The sequence below is a fragment of the Suricata suricatta genome, chromosome 3, assembly GCF_006229205.1.
Source record: "Suricata suricatta isolate VVHF042 chromosome 3, meerkat_22Aug2017_6uvM2_HiC, whole genome shotgun sequence".
Lineage (NCBI taxonomy): Eukaryota > Metazoa > Chordata > Mammalia > Carnivora > Herpestidae > Suricata > Suricata suricatta.
Window position 1 is genome coordinate 149,472,653 of NC_043702.1, and position 24,146 is coordinate 149,496,798.

General features: G+C 41.8%; 1 protein-coding gene across 13 annotated transcripts in view; it reads left to right on the top strand.

The window, feature by feature from the left end:
- Positions 1–11,732: 11,732 nt before the first annotated feature.
- Positions 11,733–24,146, top strand: part of ZC3H11A (zinc finger CCCH-type containing 11A) — a 46,248-nt gene continuing 33,834 nt past the window's right edge. Inside the window, exons 1-4 of one of the 13 annotated variants that reach the window (XM_029935532.1) lie at positions 11,753–11,910; positions 12,413–12,474; positions 17,669–17,722; positions 19,101–19,160. The gene's annotated coding sequence lies outside the window, so the exon portion shown is untranslated. The other 12 variants (XM_029935531.1, XM_029935528.1, XM_029935530.1 and 9 more) reach the window with 12 other exon arrangements.

Consider the following 24,146-nt stretch of genomic DNA (forward strand, 5'->3'; position numbering starts at 1 on the left):
CTGAGCCATTTACTAGGCACTCATTTCTTTTCCTGGCTCTTCATCTCTCCGACTTCCAGATGTTGGCCCCCCAGGGCTAAGACCCACATCTCTTCCCTCTGTCCTAATTCTCTCCTTAGGGGACCCCTATTCCTTCCGCAGAAGGAATGGTCTGTCTCTGGGTTCATAAATCCCCTAAATTCCACACCCCCCACCTAATTACCTACTTGACATCTCTACTTGGCTCTCTGATCATATCTCAGGAGTCATATATCTAAAGCAGAGTTCTTAATTGCCCACTTCCAGATCCGTCTCTCATCAGTCTTCCCCAGCCCAGTAAATGGTGCCCTATCTACTCAGTACCTGCTTGCTGAGGCCCCAAATCCAGGACTGTCCATCCTCTAAGGCTTAGCTCTGCGTCTTGTCTCCCTCTGACATCTGCCCACTTCTGCCCATGTCCATTGCCTCTACTTCAGTCTAAGCTACCCGCACGTCTCTCCCAGATAGCAGTGAAAATCTCCTGACTGCTCTCCTTGCTTCGTTCTCTTTCTTCCTTTTTGATACATTCTCAGTACAGCAGCTTTTATTTTTATTTATTAAATGTTTACTTATCTATTTTTTAATAAATATTTTAATGTTTTTTTAAATTTGGGGGAGAGAGATAAACAGAGTGTGAGTAGGGGAGGGGCAGAGAAAGGGAAACACAGAATCCGAAGCAGGCTCCAGGCTCCAAGCTGTTAGCACAGAGCCTGACTCAGGGCTTGAACTCATGAACCATGAGATCATGACCCGCGCCAAAGTTGGATGCTTAACCAACTGAGCCACCCAGATGCCCTATTTATTTATTTTTGTTTTGCGAGAGAGATTGAGTGAGCAGGGAAGGGGCAAGAGAGAGAGAATCCCGAGCACTCTATGTGGGGCTCAAACCCACGAACCGTGAGATCATGACATGAGTTGAAACTAAGAGGCAGACGCTTAACCGACTGAGCCACCCAGGTGCCCCTCTTCAGCAGCTTTTAAAGCAGAAATCCCATCACTCTCCTGCTTACAACCCATAAGTGGCTTCCTTTGACAACTAGAATAAAACCCAAACCCAGATATCTTTCTGTGATCTAAAAAGTTGCCGCATGACCTGGCCCTGACTTCATCCTCCTTTCTTACTGTCTTCCCATGTGCCCTGGGAGGAAGCCAGGAGAGTCTGTTGGCACAGAAGCCATACGGAGAGAGTGTTTCCAGGAAGGCTGAGAGGCTGAGTGAGAAAGGACACACACCCCGTCTCTGGATTTGCCCACATGGGGGAGGTAGTGCCTTCACTTCTTCCATTAGTAAAGTGGGTTGTTTGGGAGATCAGAGAGAGGCTATGCCTAAGATATTCTTAGTCTGAATTTAAATAATTCTACTTTTGGGGCCCCTGGGTGGCTCAGACAGTTAAGCGTCTGACTTTGGCTCAGGTCATCATCTCATGGTTTGTGGGTTTAAGTCCTGCATCAGGCTCTGTGTTGACAACTCAGAGCCTGGAGCCTGCTTCAGATTCTGTGTCTCCCCCTCTCTCTGACTCTCCCCTTGCTCATGTTGTGTGTGTGTCTCTCTCAAAAATAAATTAAAATATTAAAATAAATAAATAATTCTACTTTTGTAGTGACATTCTATCAGTCATTCTCAAACCTCAATGTTTATTAGAAATCACCCAGACAGCTTATTAAAAAACAGCTTTTCTGATTCATTCGGATTAAGAATTTGCATTCCTAACGACATTCCAGGTATTGCTGAGCTTCAACCTGTTTGACAAATAGGAAGTTCCAGTCTTTTCCCAGAATTACCTTCTGCTCTTTTTTTTTTTTTTTCTTTTTGGAGAATCCTTATGTGCCTGTGTGTTCGTGAATAGCCCCGGTCACTGCTTGCTACCTCAGTGCCCTGGTGAAAAGGAGACCAGAATGCCCTTTGAGCTGGGCTCTGCAATTCCTGGTCCCTAATAGCTCCTTGGAGATGCCACTCCGACCAACTCATCCATGCCTGCTGTCCTCTGCCCAGCTCTGGGCAAGCCAAGCACCTGTTGCCACTGCTAATAATGGAGCCCCAGATCCACCACTCAGTAGAACTAGAAATCTGTTAATGTCACTGGTGTCAGTTTCTTGGCTTAATCCCAGAAGGGCTGGAGGAATAAGACTCCAGTTTCCTGACTCTTACAGGCCTAACTGTAGGCATCTGTAGGTTTCCCTGGACAGTAAAATGTTAGGGCAATGAGAAGGAACATGCTCCATCTCCACTAAACCCAGTCAGAGCCATCCCACTGCAAAGCCGCTTGGCTTTCTGAGGTGTGAGCTCACTCAGTTCACACATATACACTACTCTAGGGTCACCTCCCTCTACCTCCACCTGAAATCACTCTCAGGGCACACAATATACACTCTTATAGAGGCTATCCCAGGGGCACCTGGGTCACTCAGTCGGTTAAGCATCCGATTTCAGCTTAGGTCATGATCTCGTAGTTTGTGGGTTCAAGCCCTGCTTCGGGAGCCTGCCTCCGATTCTGTGTCTTCCCCTCACTCCATTCCTCCCCCACTCGTGCTCTGTCTCTCTCTGTCTCTCTAAAAAAGGGAATGATGTTAAAAAAAAATAAAGAGGCTGTCCCATAGGGCATTGAGTTGAGTCTGGGTCGCTGGCCCCAGATCCATTTTCCCTCATAGGGATTTTTTTCTTGAGAAACTGACCCTTTTTTCCTGAAGTTTGACTTTGGCTGGGCCTTCCCCACCCCTCAGTCATGTCTTTGTAGCCTTAAATCTCCAGGGGGGAGGCGTCAAAGTTCCTGATCCCTCTCTTGTGGGATGGGTTCGTTTCTGTATAAATTTGTGGCTGCTGAGGGGCACCTGGGTGGCTCCGTTGGTTAAGCGTCTGGCTTCGGCTCAGGTCAGGCTCAGGTCATGATCTCACTCTTCATGGGTTTGAGCCTGCGTTGGGCTCTGTGCTGACAACTAGCTCAGAGCCTGGAGCCTGCTTTGGATTCTGTATCTTCCTCTCTCTCTGACCCTCCCGTTTGTGCTGTCTCTCTCTGTCTCTCAAAAATAAATAAAAAACAGAAAAAAATTTTTTTTTAAATTTTGTGCCTGCTGAAAGGCACAAGGGATTGCACCACAATTCACTAACGACAGCAAACAAGCCGCCAGAGCAAACAGACATGGTGGAGGAAGGGCATCATTGAACTCTGCTTGGCAGGAGTCCACCCAGGCCTGTAAAGCACTTAGCACGTACAGGGCATGGATGTTCAGTAAATGGTACTTATTACTATTATTGCCTGTTTCTGTCCTATCAATTCATCCTTCTCCCCAACCCGGTTTCCCCTCAGGCTTTTCCCGCCCATCCCAAGGCCACAACCTTGATCTCCACTCTCATTTCTTCACACCCAACACTTGACTACCTGTCCCTCCAGCATCTCTCTCCCCAAGTCCATTTTGTTCTGCCCTTCCCGTCCACAAGAAGCAATTGGTCCCTATTTGTCATCAACCAAACTCCTCTCCCGGGCCTTCAAGCCCTGCTCCCTTAAATCTCCCGTCTTAGCATGTATTTCCCCAAATTCATTCAAACACAAACACGTACCAAATGCCTTCAGGCATTGTTCTATTTTATGTATTTTTGAGAGACAGAGTGCAAGCAGGGGAGGGGCAGAGAGAGAGAGAGAATACAAAGCAGGCTCCAGGTTCTGAGCTGTCAGCACAGAGCCCAGTGTGGGGCTTAAACTCACAGACCGTGAGCTCATGATCTGAGCTGAAGTCAAATGCTTAACGGACTGAGCCACCCAGGCGCCGCATGCCCTGGAAATTATAAAGCTGAACAAGACGTTGCTGTTCTCAATGAGCTCACAGTGTATCGAAGAAGCAAATGAGCAACAAGAAGATTAATAAGTCACGTGATAAGGCGCAGGCTGCTGGAAGCCAGTCAGGTTGATTGAGGGTGGAGAGAAGGCATATGAGGCATAAGAAAGCAGATGTGCAAAAGCATGGGGGCTTGAGGACACGGACATATTCAGGTCACTCCAGGTCATTCAACATGACTGAGCAAAGAACTGGAAGAGAGCAGACTAGTAAGTTTTCAGGATGAAGAAGTAGGTATTTTGCATATTAATTGGTATCAATAGAAGCTAGAATTTATCCTTAAGTGACTGAGCAATAGCTGAAAGATGTTCAGTAAGGAAGTAAATTTTAATCTTTTTTTTATTTAAAAAAATGTTAATGTTTATTTATTTTTAAGAAAGAGAGAAAGAGAGGGACAGAGTGCAAGTGGGGCAGAGGCAGAGAGAGAGAGATACAGAATCCGAAGCAGGCTCCAGGCTCTGAACTATCAGCACAGAGCTAGACATGTGGTTCAAACCCACAAACCATGAGATCATGACCTGAGCTGAAGTCAGAAGCTCACTGACTGAGCCATGAAGGCACCCTTAATCTTTTTTTAAATGTTTGTTTATTTATTTATTTATTTATTTATTTTGAGAGAGAGTGTGGGAGAGTGCACACAGGTGCACCTGCAGGGGAGGGGCAGAAAGAAAGGGGGAGAGAGAATCACAAGTAGGCTCAGCTCTAACAAGCCATAGCCTGTCTTGGACTCCATCTCAAGAACCTCGAGATCATACCTGAGCTGAAATCAAGGTTCGGACATTTAACCGACTGAGCCACTCAGGTATCCTGTAAATTTTAATCTTAATATACAGGTTTGGAATTGTTCTGATTCATAGATAAGTCCACATTAAGGGACATATTTAAAATGTGTTTTTAAAGACCCTACAGAAAGATCATATATTTGTGAACATAGAAGAAAAGCAAAGAGGAGTGACCAGTATAGTTTCGATTATACTGCATATGTCATTCTCTGTCTTACATAAAACAATAATTAGGCAGTTCATCAGGGAATGCAAGAAAGTCATTACTGGTATAACCTCCCTTCATTTTCCATAACACTGTATATCTACAAAGAATCAGTATTAATTCATTCATCGCAATGAAGGACAAGCTTGAAAAAGCATTATAGCTTCCAGTCAGCTTAGGACAATGCAAGTGAACTCTGCCTCCTTTCATGAGATGGATTACATTCCCTGTTCAAATCATATGCATTGAAAAAAAATTGGAGTAGATTAGTACATAAACACAGTATAAAATTCAAACACTAAAAAGCCAGCAAAAAGTTTCTTCCATGCCACCTCGTATGGTCTCCTGCCCCCTTGACCCTCCCCAGAAGCAACTACTCTTTTCTTTTTTTAATGTTTATTTATTTTTCAGAGAGAGAGAGTATGTGTGTGTGAGAGTGGGGGAGGGGCGGGAGGACAGAGGATCCAAAGCAGGCTCTGCAGAGCCCGAATGGGCTTGAACTCATGAACTGTGAGATCATGACCTGAGCCGAAGTTGGGTGCTTAGCCGACTGAGCCACTCAGGTGCCCCAGAGGAATCTACTCTTATAAACTCTTGCAGAGACCATTCTATAATACACAAATGGTAACACTAAATATCACCTTTTTGCATGTTTATACATATTAATACATAGAATTGAGTAGATCATTGTTCTTCTTGACGGCATTATAGAGCTGCCCTACTTTCAATTTAGCCGCCATCAGATTTATGGGTAGTTAGGTGAAATCATATCCATGTACATATGTCATTTTTCTTCATGGATAAGTACAACTACAGGATAAGCTTCTAGATGTAGAATTGCTGGGTCAAGGTATAGAGATGTCTTTTTTTTAAACTAGTTTTTATAATAAAAGTAACATATACATAGTGAAACAAAATTCTAACTAGTACGAAAAGTACAATGGAACATCTCATGTCTGCTTCGGACATCCAGCTCCACTTTCACACCATTAATCACTATCAATATATTCTCCAGAAAATAGTCCATGTGCAAGCATGTGTGTGATTGTGTGAGTGTGATGTTTAGATCATACTTGCAGTTTATTTTTTATTTCAAAATTTTAACGTTTTCTTATGTTTATTTATTTATTTTGAGAGAGAGAGAACAAGTGGGGTAGGGTCAGCGAGAGGGAGACACAGAATCCCAGGCAGGCTCCACAACATTCAATGCAGAGCCAGATGCGGGGCTTGAACTCACAAACTGTGAGATCAAGAGTCAGATGCTTAACTGACTCTGCCAGTCAGATGCCCCAAGTGTTTATTTTTGGGAGAGAGACAGACAGAGCACCAGTGGGGGAGGGGTAGAAAGAGAAGGAGACACAGAATCTGAAACAGGCTCCAGGCTCTCAGCTGTCAGCACAGAGCCCAGACTCACAAGCTATGAGATCATGATCTGAGCCAAAGTCCGACACTTAACCGACTGAGCCACCCAGGTGCCCCATGATTTTATTTATTTATATAAGGTAATCTCTCCACCCGACATGGGGCATAAATTCACAACCCCAAGATCAAGAGTCAGACGGTCTTCTGACTGTGGCAGACTGGTGTCTTTATACCTGCATTTTAGGAGAGAAATTCTATGGTTGTTTTTAGAAGGGAGGCAAGAGAGGGCAAGGTGGAGAGGCAGTAAAACCAACAAAGAGGCACGGCAGGAATCTGGAAAATGAACAACAAGTGATAAAAGCCTAAACTAAGCAGAAGAAAAGAAAAAATGCAGATTCAAGAGATATTTAGGAGGTAAAGTCAATAGGATTCCAAAGTATTTGGATATAGGAGGTGAGGAAAAGGGAAGAGTCCTCATTAACTCCCAGATTGCTGACCTCCCTCATTGGGTGGATGGTGGGCGGTGCCATCTACTAAGAGAAAGACCTCTGGAAGAGGAAGAGATGTTGGAGATGAGGTGGTGATTGGTATGCTGAATTTAAAGGGACTCAAAAACATCCAATTAAAGATTCCTGTAGGCAGTTGGATAGAGATCTGGGTCAGAGATATCCATGTGACATGAGAGTCACAACATAAAGCTAATTTGTAGTTGAAACCAAGGAAATAGAGACATAACCCAAAGAGAGAATGCAGAGAAAGAAAAGATGAGGGCATAGGATTGAATCCTGGGGGACATCAATGATTAAGTGAGGGATAGAGAAATAGGAACATACAACAAAACTAGACCACAGGCAGCCAGAGAATTTGGAAGGAAGCCAAGATAGAATTTTGTCCTTTAAACCACTGGAGGGGGAGTTTAAAGAGAGAAAAGTGGTGAACGAAGGTCAAATGATTGTACAATGACTTGGAGTTGGACAGAGGGAGTGTGAAGACTGACTTTGTCACATACTAGCAATGACCCCTTGGACTCATCACTAGAACTTTATAAATATTTGTTAAAAAAAAAAAAAAGTTAACTTAACTGGGTGCCTGGGTGGCTCAGTCAGTTAAGCGTCTGACTTCTGCTCAGGTCTCCCATCCTAGTACTAACCAGGCCCGACCCTTGACTTTTGCTCAGGTCAAAATCTCTTGGTTCGTGAGTTGAAGCCCTGCATCATGCTCTGTGCTGACAGTGTGGAGCCTGCTTGGAATTCTCTTTCTCTCCCTCTCTCGCTTTCTGCCCCTCCCCCACTTGCACACACTCTCTCAAAATAAATAAACTTAAAAAAATAGTATTATTGGGGTGCCTGAGTGGCTTAGTCAGTTAAGTGTCTGATTTTGGCTCAGGTCATGATCTCCTGGTTCATAAGTTCAAGCCCCGCATCTGGCTCTGTGCTGACAGCTCAGAGCCTGGAGCCTGCTTCAGATTCTGTGTCTCCCTCTCTCTCTGTTCCTCCCCCATTCATGTTCTATCTGTCTGTCTCTCTCTCTCAAAAATAAAATAGTATTACTTAAGTAATACTGATAGATAATAATAGTAATCTCACAGAATTATTCTGAGGATTAAATTGGATAATGTATATAAAACTGTTAGCATAGTGCCTGGCAAATAATAATAACAATCAACTATTAATATAAGTTGGTTGTAAAGAAGAAAAAAAAGCACGGAAAAGGAGCCATTCAATTTAAGACTGATGACACCACTGTAGTAATTTCAGAGAAGCCATGAGAGTATAAATCTAAATGAAATACATTGAAGAGTGTATGTGAGGTGAAAAAGTGGCCAAGGAACTTGACAATAAAGATAAGATGAGAAATTAGGTGTGCCAGAGAAAAATAAAGAATTGAGTATAAGACTTCCTCACCATCTCCTTTTTTTTTTAATAGAAAAGAGACTCTTACATATCACTAGGCTTTGGAGAACAACTATAGAGAGACAGATTTAAAATACAAGAGGCCAGGGACGTCTGGGTGGCTCAGTCAGTTAAGCATCTGACTTCAGCTCAGGTCATGATCTTGCAGTTTGTGAGTTCAAGCCCTGTGTTGAGCTCTGCTAGATGAGCTCTGCTTAGAGCCTGCTTCAGATTCTGTGTCTCCCACTCTCTCTGACCTGGCCCCCACTCTTTCTCTCTCTCTAAGAAAAATAAATAAAAAACATTAGAAAAACGTAAAAAAAAATACAAGAGACTGAATATCACCACTATTACAGCATTTCTGACACAATTTTGCAAACTTTCTACCTTTCTACAAACTTCCTACCCTTTGGTTCCTGTTACAAAGCCTTCAAGGAATCCCTACTATCTATGTAATAGTTTTCCAATGCCTTCCCAACAGTCAAGGTCTTCTAGAATCTTGCTCCAACCTACTTTTGCGATGTATTCTCTTCCTGTAACCTGGCGACTCCTCCAGTTGCTTTTTTCTCCTCACCCCTTGAGGAGTTTTCACCTGCCTTCACTTACCTCTCACTTCTGGCCTCTTTTCCATCAACTCCAGTCTCACCCCTCCAAAAAGCATTTCCTGAGACACTGCATTTTCCAATGGCCACCTCTTCCTGTCTAACCCTCTGAGAACTAAAGTAGAAGTTGCAGACCAGCCCACAAAGTGGTCGTTTGTTGTTGTTATATGTGAATTCGCTTCCAAATGGACACATTAGAAATTTTCACATAAAATTCTAAATTTCTAGTTTCTGTTTAAAAATCAGAAGATGCGGTGACACTGGGTTTGCATCCCCTCCTGGCGAGAAGGGGAGGGAAGGAGTGGTAACCGCTGGCCCGTTGGCTAAGGCGTGCATTCTCGGGTTTTATCCTTACAGCCACTCACCATACTCACACACACATGTGCCTGGCTCACTAAGTATTTAAATCTGTAACCCCAAGTCTAAACCATGGCTGGACACTTGGGGTGCACCGCCTGGTAGTTATCTCCCTTTGTATGTATAATGTCTTCCAGGAAAGTTCCACATTGGCATTTCCACATCTTGCACCCATTTGGGATTCCCCACAATGCCTAGCCCAGCAACTTAAACATTGGAGTAATTTGGTGTAAGGTAAATGAGGATGATGATAATGAGAAGTAGTCTGTCTTTTCTTAAATAATCTATCACTCAGTAAATCCCGTTACCCCATTCCAAAATTAAATACCAAGAAAAAATTCTGCATGAAGAAATAAAACAAACAGCCTAAGAATGCATTAGGAGTGAAGAGGGGAAGGCAGTCCTAGGAAGGCTGATTTCAGTGTAGCCCTGGTTTTGCAGCTAGAGCAAGATGTTGAAATTTATCCATTGTAGTCAGCAGGTGTTTATGTTTCCTGTTTAAGGCTTCTTGTTGGAAGGCTCTGTTGGTCCCTATTTCCTCACTTATGTGAGACAGCTGAGACCCAAAGGCAGGACGAAAAAGAGGAGGGATGATGGATACTGGTGGGGGGCACTGGGTTGGAGACATGTAGGGGTAGAAGTGGCTTTCAAGAACACCCCTATTACCCCCTCTGTGGACTCATCTGGCATTATGACCCAAAGCCATCGTGACAGAGGTCATACCTTGATGTAAGTGGCATGGCGGTTATGGAGGAGAAACAAGGTTTGAAATGTAGGGAGTTAGAAGCTAGTCTGTGGAAAAGTCCGTCATCGCAGATGTAAAACTGTGAGTGAAACAGGTGCAGTAGCAAGCATCCAAGACAGACCCCGGTGATGTCTGCCTTCCATTATTCATACCCTGCTGAAACTTACTGCAAAACGGCTGTCCAGAGGCATGGGAACTGTTAAAAAGAAGGCAGGCCTAGAAGCACTGATAAATAACCATTAAAAGATATTCAAGGTACATTGTACAGTGAGAGAAAAAGCAAACTGCAAAACAATATGGATACGGTTAGCTTGTTAATATCTCAAAAATACTGTATTTCATTCATTCTCAAACATCCATCCTTTCAACTGTTAACGTGTCTGATCGATGGCCTGTCAGAGATTAATTGGCAGGGTTTTGTCTTAGAGTTCAGTAAAAATGTGTCTTACAATCAAGGATACCTTAGATTTGATGAAAAATGATATAACTATAAATTTTTTTAACATTTATTCATTTTTGACAGAGCACAAGCAGAGGAGTATCAGAGAGAGAGGGAGACCCAGAATCCAAAGCAGGCTCTCAGCTGTCAGCACAGAGCCAGATGCAGGGCTTGAACCCACAAACGGTGAGATCAAGACCCAAGCCAAAGTAGGACATGTAACCGACTGAGCCACCCCAGGCACCCCAGATAGAACTATATATAGTATATCAATCAAACCAGGACTGCAGCTTGCAAAGCCCTAGCCTGAAAAACCCTTCAGCTGTGTGGCACACCTTCTTCTAAACTGAAACACCCTAGGTGTTGTGGCACAGACAGAAATTGGTTGCCAGGGACCTGGTTGGTGGACCTGGTTGGTAGACCTGGTTGACATGGCAATCAGAGTATTGTGATGTAAGGCAGGAGCTAGGATTCTAATGTGCCTTCTCTCTTTGAAAGGAGGGAAAAGCCCAAGTGTGAGGAAGCCCCGGACTGGGACTGCTCGGACCTGTCCTGGCTGAGGCTCCCACAACAGGTTGGTAGCTGGCAGAACAAGCCTAAGAGGAAATAAAAGGTGCCTGGAGTCCCATTCGCTTCACCATCAAATGTATGTGTTCTTAGTGGCAGCACTGGATCCTCTATCCAAGTTTGGTAAATGTTGCCACCTAAGGAAGCTCAATTGAGGCACTAACCCAGAGAGGATCTTGGGCTCCCACTGTATCAAGAGTAAGGGATTTAGATATATTTGCATACAAAAAACGTTAGACAGAATAAATGCTAAATTAGTGAGAGATTATTTTGCAGGAATGAAATTAATGGAGAGTTCAGTGTTCTACAGTTCTGTATTATTTAAAAAATTTAAAAACCACTTACATGTATTACTTTTATAATCAGAGGGGAAAAGGTAAACATTCAAAGTGGAAAGTAAAGGATAATGTTAATGAAGTGGCCAGATGTGTTTCCTTTCCACACTCCAACCCTCATGAACTTTGTAATGAGCATGCATTAGTTTTTCAACACAAAAAGAAACCAATCCAAACCTAATTTCACCTCTTCAAATAAAAATAAATGCACAAATCCTTCAACACTGCACGGGGAAAGTGGTTTATTCCTAAATTAAAACTATACACGGTTCAGGCGATTTATTCATGAATCAAATCCTTTAGTAAGAATACACTGAGGGCCTACTGTCTGGTAGACACAGTCCTCGCGGCCTTCTCGTTTCTTACCTCCACTAAAAAAAATTTTTTTTCAAATCAAAGACGGTTTCAAGAAACCAGTAAGTTTCTATAACGCGTTCCTCCCACGCAAAGGTACCCCGTACCCCCGCCCCCCCGTTCTAGCTCCTCCCCTCTCACGTGACCCTGTGACCCCGGGGAAGCCATCTTAAGCATTGCCTCATGAAGGAAACTACATCTCCCAGAATCCTTTCGCTTTGCGTCGTGCTGGCACTTTTACTGGCCGGGTCCTAGAACTGAGCCTGTAGCCAGGCGCCATCTTTGACGCTGGCAGTCTTGGCTTTCTGCTGGTGTTGCTGCTGTGAGGACGGCGGGCGGTAGCGGCTAAGAAAGAAGAAAGACGTGGCAGCAAGCGGGAGTCGGGGAGAGTGTCGGCGGTTCGGTAAAGTTTCTGTTCTCCGGTAACTAGACCCGTTTTTTGATTCCCGGTGGCTCAGGGCAGGGGAGGTGGGGGAGAGGGCGAGGGGAGTGGCCGCGGCCTCCCCTCGCCCCTGGGTTGCGGCCTAGCCCGGGAAGTCAGAGCGGGTCCTTTGGCCCCACCGTAACGACCCCCCCTCGCTTCCCCCACCTCCCGCCCGCCGCCCTCGCGGCGGCGAGCTGGAAGCCTCGGGCTCCGGCTCACAGTTCCCGTCTCCCTACCCCCCCCTCCCACCCCGCTGCACCCCACCCCCACGGCGCCTGCTCCTTTCCCAACCTTTCTCCCCTCCCCCACATCCGGTGTTGGCGAAACGTAGGAGCCCGGAGCAGTCCCGGAAAGCCGGTTTGTTCCCCGACTCCCGGAGAGAGAACTGACACTAGATTGCTTTCTTCGCGACATCAGTTTCCCCACTTTAGCGGTCCCCCCACTGCCTAAATCAAACTGAGTGCCAGGAGCTGAATTTACCTACTCTCATTCCTCTCCAGGGTCCCACTACTTGGGAGATACTCTCAAACTCCACATACAGAAAGCCACCGACCTTAATCCGGTATCCTACACCCCTTCCTTACCTTAATTAACTCCCATCCCAGCCCTCCGCATCGGAGTCAAGAACAACAGGGACACTTCCGTTCTCCTTGTAGGATTGATGAGACCGTAATGAAGAACACCCCCTAAACTCCCATAATCGGTGCGGATTCCTATGGGGAAGGCCCATGTTGTTGACATCAGGCCTTGGTTCTGGACCTTGAGAAGGAGGCTGTGGAACTAGTGATAGCGATGCTTTTTAGGATAAATGGATGTAGGTATTGGGGGAAGGGAAGGGATCAACCGAAAAGGAATGGAAGTGGTTTAAAGCTCAGATTTCAGTTCTTGCCGCTCATAGAGAGTTCCAGTTCCCCGCGTGAGTTACTCTTTTACCGGCAGTAAGGCTTCCCCGGTCTAAAAATGTGTCAGAACTAAATTTGGATTAACTCTTGATACAAACAGTAAATTGAAAATTCAGCTTGTGAACCTTAAAAATTCTTATTCTCCAATCACTTTATTTAGCCGCCCGCATTTTAAAAAATTGTAGTATTGTTATTTGGAGCGGAAGGGCTCAACTAGCATCTGCTCTTAATGACCAGTATGTGGAGTTTGTTTTATATTCCCAGAATTGACGTTTTGGGTTGTTATTGTTAAATCACAGCCCTAAATGATGAATGTTGAATGATGCACTATGTTTTTGTTTAAGCGAGGTTTCCTGAAATTAATTAATTTCAGAATTAAGGGAAATTGATGTTGCTTTCATGACCCATCATCAAAATACATACTTTAAAAGCTGAAGGCATTTCAAACAGATATAGTCTTGATGAAGCAAGGAAAACATGGACCTGGGCTTTGGAAGACCTGGCTTCTAGCTGCTGCTGACTCTATGACTTTGGGAAGGTGGCCCTCAGTTCTTTTTTTTCTATAACATGAAGAGATGGGACTGTTTGAATTCAGATTCAGAACTCAGAAGTTGGAAGGGATCATAAAGCCCTGTAGGAAAGAGTTTGGGAATGTTCTCCATCGCTGTCACTTTTCTTCCAGAAATAACCTGGCTTGGAAGTCATTGTTGCAAAGGGAATTTGATTCCCCCTAGAAATTGGAGACAAGGTAATGCTATTAGAGAGGAACAGCTCTATTCCTGCTTGAGTGATAAACCCACTGGCAGAATTTGGTACGAATTTTGGAGACATAAAGAGAATGAGTGTATGTACCTTAAGTGTACCAGTTTCATCACTCTCTCCTGGCAGAAGATGCAGCACTTTCAGCGGTGCTGGGATTCTGGGATGTGTTCCTATTAATTCTAATACAGATGAAGAAGATGTGGTAGAGGGGAAGATGGTGGCAGAAGGAATGGATAAAGAGGCAAAATTGCCGGCTAAAAAGAAAAGAAAGAAGGGTTTACGGATTAAGGGGAAAAGACGAAGAAAAAAACTGATCCTTGCGAAAAAGTTTAGTAAGGATTTGGCATCTGGGAGGCCTGTTGCAGATGCGCCTGCTTTATTAGCTTCCAGTGCCCATGAGCAGGACGAAGAAAGTCTCTTTGAGAGCAATATAGAGAAACAGATCTATCTACCCAGTACCAGAGCCAAGACCTCCATTGTGTGGCACTTCTTTCATGTTGACCCCCAGTACACCTGGCGGGCTATCTGTAACCTCTGTGAGAAAAGTGTTAGCAGGGGTAAACCAGGCAGCCATCTGGGGACATCTACTCTACAGCGACATCTGCAGGCAAGGCATTCACCTCACTGGACCAGGGCCAACAAATTCGGAGTCACTAGTGGGGAGGAGGATTTTACTTTGGATGTGCCTTTATCTCCCTCTTCTGCTGGGAGCAATGGAAGCTTTGAATATATCTCTACAGATCCATTAGATGAAAACAGAATGGGTAAGAAACGTGATAAATCTGTATCTGATGCCCTGAGGGCGGAACGAGGGAGATTTCTCATCAAAAGTAACATTGTCAAGCATGCCTTAATTCCTGGAACACGAGCCAAGACCTCTGCAGTTTGGAATTTTTTTTACACCGATCCTCAGCACATCTCAAGAGCTGTGTGTAATATATGCAAAAGGAGTGTGAGCCGGGGTAGGCCAGGTTCTCACTTAGGAACTTCAACCCTGCAACGACACTTGCAGGCCACACATCCCATCCATTGGGCTGTTGCCAACAAAGACAGTGGTGCGGTTGGAAATGGATTGGATGAGGCTGAGACTGAGAGAAATGATCTCTTAAGCGATCCGCCATGTGGAGACAAGTCTACAGGCAGCCACGATTTAACAGCTGAGGACCTTAGTGACTCTGATTCAGATGAACCTCCTGTGTTAGAGGTCGAAAATAGTAGAGGATCTGAGAGTCCTATCCCTGCTGCAGATCCAGACGTTCTGACACAGGCACAGGAGAGAGAAACAACATATTCTGAAAATTCAGTCTCAAGTCAAATAAGTCAGGCAATTATTCAGATGATTGTGGAGGATATGCATCCTTACAACTACTTCTCCACCCCAGCCTTTCAGAGGTTCATGCAGATTGTGGCCCCCAATTATAGATTACCATCTGAGACTTACTTTTTCACGAAGGCAGTACCTCAGTTATATGATTGGGTCAGAGAAAAAATTTTCTTGACTTTGGAGAATGTTCAGAGCCAAAAGATCCACCTGACTGTGGACATATGGACCCACGACCCATCCACGGACTATTTCATTGTGACTGTACACTGGGTCTCTTTGGAAGCTGCATCTTCTTCTAATAATGGCAGGATCTCCAATTTTAGAAAGTGGGCGGTACTTTGTGTAACAGGTTTAGCCAAAGACTGTATGATAACCAACATTTTACAAGAATTAAATGACCAGATTGGTCTGTGGCTTTCTCCTAATTTCCTCATTCCTAGTTTCATTGTTTCTGACAATTCTTCTAACGTGGTACATGCAATCAAAGATGGTGGTTTTACCCATGTGCCATGCTTCCTGCATTGTTTAAATATAGTCATTCAGGACTTTTTTTGTGAACACAAAAGCATTGAGAATATGTTAGTAGCTGCTAGGAAAACCTGTCATCATTTTAGTCATTCAGTCAAAGCCCGTCAGATACTGCAAGAGTTCCAAAATGATCACCAACTTCCATGGAAGAATTTGAAACAGGATGAAACTGGTCATTGGATTTCTACCTTTTATATGTTAAAATGGCTCTTGGAGCATTGCTATTCAGTTCACCATAGTCTCGGCAGAGCCAGTGGAGTTGTGCTCACCTCCCTTCAGTGGACTCTAATGACTTACGTGTGTGATATTCTTAAGCCATTTGAGGAGGCCACCCAGAAAGTGAGTGTCAAGACCACAGGATTGAATCAGGTGCTACCCCTAATCCATCACCTACTTCTTTCCCTGCAGAAACTTAGAGAAGATTTTCAAATAAGAGGTATTACTCAGGCACTCAATCTGGTGGACAGTTTATCTCTGAAACTTGAAACTGATTCCCTGCTGAGTGCCATGCTCAAATCCAAGCCTTGTATCTTGGCTGCTTTGTTAGACCCTTGCTTTAAAAACAGTTTGGAAGACTTTTTCCCTCAAGGTCCCGATTTAGAAACTTACAAGCAGATCCTTGCAGAAGAAGTTTGCAACTACATGGAATCTTCAGAGGTCTGCCATATTGCAACTTCAGAAGCTTCTGGTCCCTCGGGCATTGTAGGAGCTGATTCATTTACCTCATCTATAAGAGAAGGCACCTCCGGTTCAGGGTCTTTTGATAGCTCAGCTGCAGATAATGTTGCCATTGGAAGCAAAAGCTTCATGTTTCCTTCTGCCATAGCAGTAGTGGATGAATACTTCAAAGAGAAGTATTCAGAGATCTCAGGAGGTGGTGACCCTTTGATTTACTGGCAGAGGAAGGTGAGCATATGGCCAGCTCTGACCCAAGTTGCCATTCAGTATCTAAGCTGCCCCATGTGTAGTTGGCAATCTGAATGTATCTTTACTGCAAATAGCCAGTTTCATCCAAAACAGATCATGAGCCTGGACTTTGACAATATAGAACAGCTGATGTTTTTGAAAATGAACTTGAAAAATGTTAACTATGATTATTCTACATTGGTTCTGAGCTGGGATCCTGGGAATGAAGTTATTCAAAGCAATGAAAAAGAAATATTACCTTAATTTCTTTTTCCTTTTTCCATTTGAAATGGGCAACTTGTGGCTATGTTACTGTATCCTAATTGCTATAGTTGTTATACCTAGTTAACACTAATTATTCTTAATACACACATCTGGGGAAACCTGAAAACACAGGAAGTGCTGAAAATTCCTCAGAGGTAATAATGTCGACAAAGTGAAGATGAAAAAATTTCACAGTAGTAATTTGATGTACCTGTCACTTGAAATTTTGTTTATACCAATTAAGAGAGAAAATTATTTTTTAACTTAAAAAATATAGTGCAACATTGAAAGGCTTTAGGCTATTTCTGGCTGGTAGATTGAATTGTAATTGGTGTTAAGTAAAAATTTCTCCCATCATGGGAAGTTTGATTATTTTGAAACTAGTGGAATTGAAGGGAAAAAAAGCATACGAAGCTGGTATTCCTCCCCCTCTCTCCCATTTTTCTATTTCTTTAAAAACCCTAATCCATACTTACAAGTTGGCAAAAACAAAACTCATGAAATTTGGAGATTTCTAATTGCCTCCTCATACTGGTCAGCTTTATAATTTCAACTTACTGAGTGTTATAAAATAGTGGAAAAACAATAAAATAAAGATTATATGGGTACTTTTTACAAATGTATGGGCAAATGACATAATAGGTTTACAAAAATTGAGAGAGATTGAATGGGAATTGGAATAAAAGCCCCAGGAGCACACTTTTGACAAACGCAGTGTCCATGTCCCAAAGAATGTTTCTCTAATTTTGAGTGATCTTAAATGTCTTAAAATATATATGCTGAATGATCCATAATACTGTATTCTGCAACTGTGAGATTGTTCTTTGGCTTCTAATCTTAGCTAAACATAAGGACTCAGTATTTTCAGGTGTTAGGAATCACTGCCTCGCTGGTAAAATAGAAAATTGATTTCCATGATCTTTAAAGTTTAAAGTCCCTTTCCACTCTCAGAGTATGTTTCTGTGGTTGAGTGGGAGGCCAGAAAATGATGACTTTTAGTGAAAGTCTATTACAAGTTTCAGACTGAATAACTAATGTAAGATCCCAATTTTTCCTTTTTTTCATTTTAGATTTGGGGATATTCCCTGCCCAAAAATTTCCTGGAAAATTGACTAGTATTAAGTGTGAGTAAAAGGTGTCCACTTTTTTTTAAGTTTTGATTTTAGTTTTGTCTTGGATAGTATTTGGCAAGATTTAGCCTAGAAATTATGTAGTACTTATTACATGAGAATCAAAATTGCTTTGTTACGGGGCTGGTTTCAAAATTTAGAACTCATTTCTCTGTATCAAAATCGTTTTTTTGTTTTTGTTTTTGGGGGTTTTTAGTTTTTTTGTTTTTTAAATTCTTAAATGGTAACTGTACCATTTGTGCACTGAAATTTCAACTCCCAAAGTTTACCCTTTTACTAACTGGAGTATTCATTTAATACTTACAAAGTCTTTAGTTGTAGCCATCATTTGTAAAACAAAATAAAAGAAAACAAAAAAAGAAACCGGGCTGCATAAGCACGCCTTTGCAGGGCCAGTATTGAATGTTATACCAGTGTCGCTGGTGTTGCTATAAAAGAACAAAAGTCCCTTAGATAGAAGCTCTCTGTGTTTTGACAGAACCAGTTCAGGATGGCTGTTGTGCTGCTCTGCCTTCTCCTGCTTGCTGCACCGCTCTGCAGTTACTCTATAACTATCCGTTTCTATCTTTTTTGGTTAAACACTCCCTGAAGATGCTAAAGATCATAATGATGTACATACATCCGTATTATACACATTGATAACGTGTGTAAGGATTTCCCTTCATGTTTACCCTGTGGGCTGGGCGAAATTTAGTGTAACCTATTGATACACGTCATGATACTTTGGTTTAAGAGGAAGTTCGCTATTTTTATAATGAACCCAAATCTGAAGGCTTTTATAGTGCATTTTAAAAGGGAAAACTTACCCAAATGTTTTATTTCTACACATTTGTGTATATGTGTGTGTGTGTGTATAAGCCAGTTAGTATATTGTATATGTATATTATATACATAAAACACTTTATATTTTTTCATACAAGTATGCTTTTATTATACAGATAATAAAGATGGGGGAAGGTTTCTGTTTTTTTCTTAATAGGTGAAGAAATCTTGAAGACCAGAAATTGGATCTTATTGAATTTTGGTGTTCTTTTTCTTTTTTCTTTTTTTCTTCTTTTTAAATTATATTGTTCGGCTATGGAAGATGGATTTTTTTTTCCCAATAATCCTTTGACTCTCAAGTTCATCTTTCAATGAACTCTCTTTTTGTTGGTTTTTTGTTTTTGTTTTTGAGGAGATAACTAATCCTAGCTGTCTCCAGTCTGACAAAGGTTATTCAAATGGACTTAATCTCCCAGTAGTTGGGAGATGTTTTAAAAACACGTCCTGTGTTTGAATTGTGGCTGAGAGGTTTCCTTGGCAATGTGAGGAGGAAAATTCTTTCTGCCCCATTATTATTAATTCATGGATTGAGTGTTGGTTCGACCTACAGGCGTAATAGATTGGAACTCAGTGAAGACACAGACGTCCCTGTTGAGAGCAACCAGCTAATGTAAGTGTGGGCCTGGGTTTTTTCTCTTTAAAGGAGTGAACGTTTTTGTAATATAGGGCATAACTTTCCTGGATCAGTAAGAAAAAGCCATTGTCGAGTCATTTTTTTCTTGTAATTATTTACAAGCTTTTGGTTTGGGCATGGAAATATCCCCCCTCCTCTTTTCATAATACATGCACATTATTAAAAAAGTAAAAACAATATACCACCTAATACTAAGAAGTGATTCCATTTCTTCCTCTTAAAAAAAGCACCGTCAGGGGCACCTGGCGTGGTTCTGTTGGTTAACTGTCCGACTTGGGTTTATGTTACCATCTCGCCATTCTGGAATTCGAGCCCCACATCGGGCTCTGTGCTGATGGCTCAGAGCCTGGAGCCTGTTTTAGAGTCTGTGTCTCCTTCTGTCCCTCCCCCGGGCATGCTGTTTCTCTCTCTCTCTCAAAAATAAACTTCAGTGTTTATTAAAAGTTTTTTAAATAAGAAAAACACTATCAAGGGACACCTGGGGGGCTCAGTCAGTTAACCGTCGGACTCTTGATTTCAGCTCAGGTCATGCTCTCACGGCGGTGAGATCAAGCCCTTCATCTGGCTTTGTATTAGGTGTGGAGCCTTCTTGAGATTCTGTCTTCCTCTTTCCCTCCCCATCCCCAGCTTTTCCGACTGCTTTCTCTCTCTCTCTCAAAAAAAAAAAGAAAAAAAAAAGATGTCTTTAGGATTTGTAAAAGTTCTTGACATATCCTTTTAACTGTGGTGTCTGGCTAGGAAAGGTTTTTTTTTTTGTTCTGTTTTGTTTTTCCAACCTGCGCCTATTAAAAAAATATATACTATGCATTTAGGGGCACCTGGGTGGCTGAGTTGGTTAAGCATCTGACTTCAGCTCAGGTCATAATCTCATGGTTTGTGAGTTCGACCCCACACTGGGTTCTGTGCTCTTGGCGCAAAGCCTGCTCAGATCCTCTGTCTCCTCCTCTCTACCTGCCCTTCCACGCTTGCTCACACTTGCTTTCTTTCCCTTTCAAAAGTAAATAAACATTTAAAAAAAAGTACCATGCATTTGTTTTCCAGTGCTGGGATGGTTACATTTTTTATATTAAAAATGTAATCAGGGACTACCCTAAGATCCAGCAATCACACTACTAGGTATTTACCCAGAGAACCCAAAAATAGTAATTCGAAGGGACATGTGCATCCTGATGTTTATTGCAGCATTATCTGCAATAGCAAAATAATGGAAACAACCCAAGTGTCCAATGATTGATAAGTGGATACAGAAGATGTAGCATATGTATACAATGAAATATCTGGCCGTTAGAAAGAATGAAATCTTGGCAACAACATGGATGGCGCTAGAGATTATTATGCTAGGGAAGATTAGTCAGAATGATAAATGCCATGTAATTTTACTCATGTAGAATTTAAAAAACAAAACAAACCAAGGGGGGAAGAGAGAAACAAATCAAGAAATAAACTTAACTATAGAGAAAAAACTGATGGGAGGGGGTGGATGAAATAGGTGATGGGGATTAAGGGGTGCACTTGGGATGAGCACTGGGTGATATATGGAAGCGTTGAATCATTATTTTGTATACCTGAAACATTGTTCATTAACTAATTGGAACTTAAATAGAAACTTAAAAACCTAAAATGCAACCTAGGGATTATACCTATGTGGCATTGCCTCTCAAAAGCATGGTAGCTTTCCTTTTTGCTGAGCACAGTTACTAATTTAGAATCTTCCTTAGTATAGAGCTTTCATTAGTGAGCTACAGCTCCCTTTGCTTTTTATTACCCTGCAATCTTTTTGTATAAAGCAGAAATTTTTTCAATTGGGAAACCAAAGTTTTTTAAATTTCAAATGCCACTTTTTTCATAAATCACATTTATTCATGGACTTGCTTGAATTCTGTGGATTTTATACTCTTTTGTTAGAGAGTATTACATTTAAGTGTTCTTTTTCACATCTGTAATATCAAGTACAATAAGTCCTGTTACTCTTTTTTTTTTTTTAAATGTTTGTTTATTTTGAGAGAGAAACAGCACAAGCAGGGGAGGAGCAGAGAGAGAATCCAAGCAGGCTCCCTTTTGGAGATTTTACATCTAAAATTCCAAGTTTTAAGATCTTGAATTGTACTTTGGAAGGACAAATCTAAGATCATAATCTTCCTTTTAAATTCTGGTGCATAGCATTTTATCTTTTGGCATTTAGAGATTCAGATGATGTCAGATGTCAAGTCTGATTTTCTTTGTTATCAGTCTGCTTTTTCCTAGAAGTCTGTGTGATTCTATCTTTACTCCTTGGAATTTCAAATTTTCAGCACATCTGTGGTATAGTAGAGATGTCTTTAAGGTTTTTTTTAAGCAGTCTGTACACCCAGCATGGAGCTCGAACTCAAAACCTGAGATCAAGAGTTGCATACTTCACTGAGTGAGCTAGCCAGGTGCTCCAGCAGAGGTGTCTCTAAAGACACTTTCTGCATGGCATTTGATGAACCCCTTTCAATTTATAGACTTGGGTTCAAGAAATAAAAAAGACTCAAGTTTATTCAGTGTAGGGAAATTTTGTTATATTTTATTATCATGTCTACCAATTCCATTCTTTTTTTTTTTTTTTTTTTTAGATTTTCCATTGTATGGAAATTGAATCTCCTGGAATTAGTTCCATGTTCTATATATGTATATATATATACACACACACACACACACACACACACACACACATATATATACATACATACGCATATATACCTTTTCTCATATTGATGTCTTGCATTCTGGAAGATATCTTGACAGTGATATCTTACAGATGAGTTTTTGTATTTTTTATCAGTGTTTATTCTGCTCCCTATTCTTATTTTGAAATCTCTTGGGGGAAGAGGCTAGACATTTGAGTGTTCTTAATTTTTGCACTTTTTTTTGGTTTGTTTCTGCCCTTCTATATAGCAATATATTCATCTGTATCACACATGTCCTTACTGAGAGCATGAAGATTTTAAAAGAATTTTTCCTTTTTCCTACATTAATTCAGGAGTAGAATAGGAGAGTTACTCCTCTGGCTTCCTGCTTTCACTGTTGAAAAGTGATCAGGTTTTTCTTGGCATCATGGAAAGTTTTTCCTTTTAAAACTTAAGAAACTTACCAGTATGCATCTTGGTCTTGGGTCCTTGCAAAGTTGGGATAGTACTGATTACTGTCCTTTTTTTTTTTAATCTCTGGGGACGCTGTTTGGGTTTGGTTTTGGTTTGGGCCATTTTCTTGAATAGCAGTTATATTCATTTTCCCCTCTAGTGAAAGTTACAGAAGTTCAGTTGTGTAAAACATATGAAGGAACTGTTCTGTTGAAACATTAGTAAGGCAGGGCCCATTGCTCAACATTCAGTCTCCATGCTCTGCATCCCTCTGAGGGAGCTTTGCAGAGCCTAATTTAAAAACAAAAACAGGGGCGCCTGGGTGGCTCAGTCGGTTAAGCCTCCGGCTTCAGCCTAGGTCAGATCTCACGTTCGTGGGTTCGAGCCCCGCATCGGGCTCTGTGCTGACAGCCAGCTCAGAGCCTGGAGCCTGCTTCAGATTCTGTGTCTCCTTCTCTCTCTGCCCCTCCCCCCTCATGCTCTGTCTCTCTCTGTATCAAAAATAAATAAAACATTAAAATAAATAAATAAATTAAAATTAAAATTAAAACAAAAACAAACCAAAAAAATTCACTCTAACCTGTAGCATTTCACGCTGTTTTGTTACTATTTCATAAGTACCATTTTGTTTGACATGTTGGGGGTTCCTGAAAGCAGCAACAGTTTGATTATGTTCTTTGGGATGTTGTTTTCAGGAATGCAATTGATCCCTAAACCTTTTATTTTCCTTTCTAAAAATTTCTCTTTTGTATAACATTTTTGTTCTTGTCTTATGAATACCTTTTTTTTGCATATATGTCACTGTAAGTACTTGAATATCCCTTAGAGACTTGGTCACATTTGAGGTAGTGTTTTATATCACCTTTTGGTGTACCAGCTATTGCAGAATGCACCCTGTGTTTAGGGTCAGAGGAATCCTACTAGTGGATCAGTGAGGTGCTATGAAAGGTCCAGTCCTTGTCCCATTCTGTAGTGGACCCGTGATGGGCAGGCCAGTTAGGACAGACTTACACTTTTTATTATGTCTCTATGCATTGTATTAGAAAATTTAATGTTGTTCTGAGCATAAAACAAAATAATAAATAGCCACCTGTAATCCTACCAATCACCCTGGTAGTAACTACTGTTAACAGTTTGGTTTATGTTCTTTCAGAATTCCTGTTGCTTCATCTTCACTGGCATTTAGTGGTGCCGGTGTTCTGGATTTTCACCTTTCTAAAAAGAATTTGCAATTCCCTAATGATGCATGATGTTGAGCACTTTTTGTATGTTTATTTGCCATCTGTGTATCTTCTTTGGTGAAGTGTCTGTCTAGATCTTTTGCCCATTAAAAAAATATATATTTATTTTTGAGAGAGTATGTGTGCTTGAGTGGTGGGGGAAGCAGAGAGAGAGGGAGAGACTGCGCAGAGCCTGACATGGAGCTCGATCCCACCAGCTGTGAGATCATGATATGAGCTGAAATCAAGAGTCAGACTTAACTGACTGAGCCATCCAGGTGCCCCTTTATGTCCATATTTAATTGATTTGTTCGTTTTCTTATTGTTGAGTTTTAAGTGTTCTTTTTATATTTTGGATACCAGTCCTTTATGAGTTATGTGTGTGTGTTTTTAATGGTTTTTTTTTTTTTTGGTTTTTTTTTTTGAGAGAGGGACAGAGCATGAGAAGGGTTGGGGGGAGCGGGGCACAGAGAGTGAGACACACAGAATCCAGGCTCTGAGCTGTCAACACAGCCCAGCCCAGGGCTTGAACTCACAGTGAGATCATGACTTGAGCTGAAGTCAGCTGCCTAACCAACTAAAGCGATGCAGGCACCCCTCAGTTACATATTTTGCAAAGATATTCTGCCAGTCTATGAGTT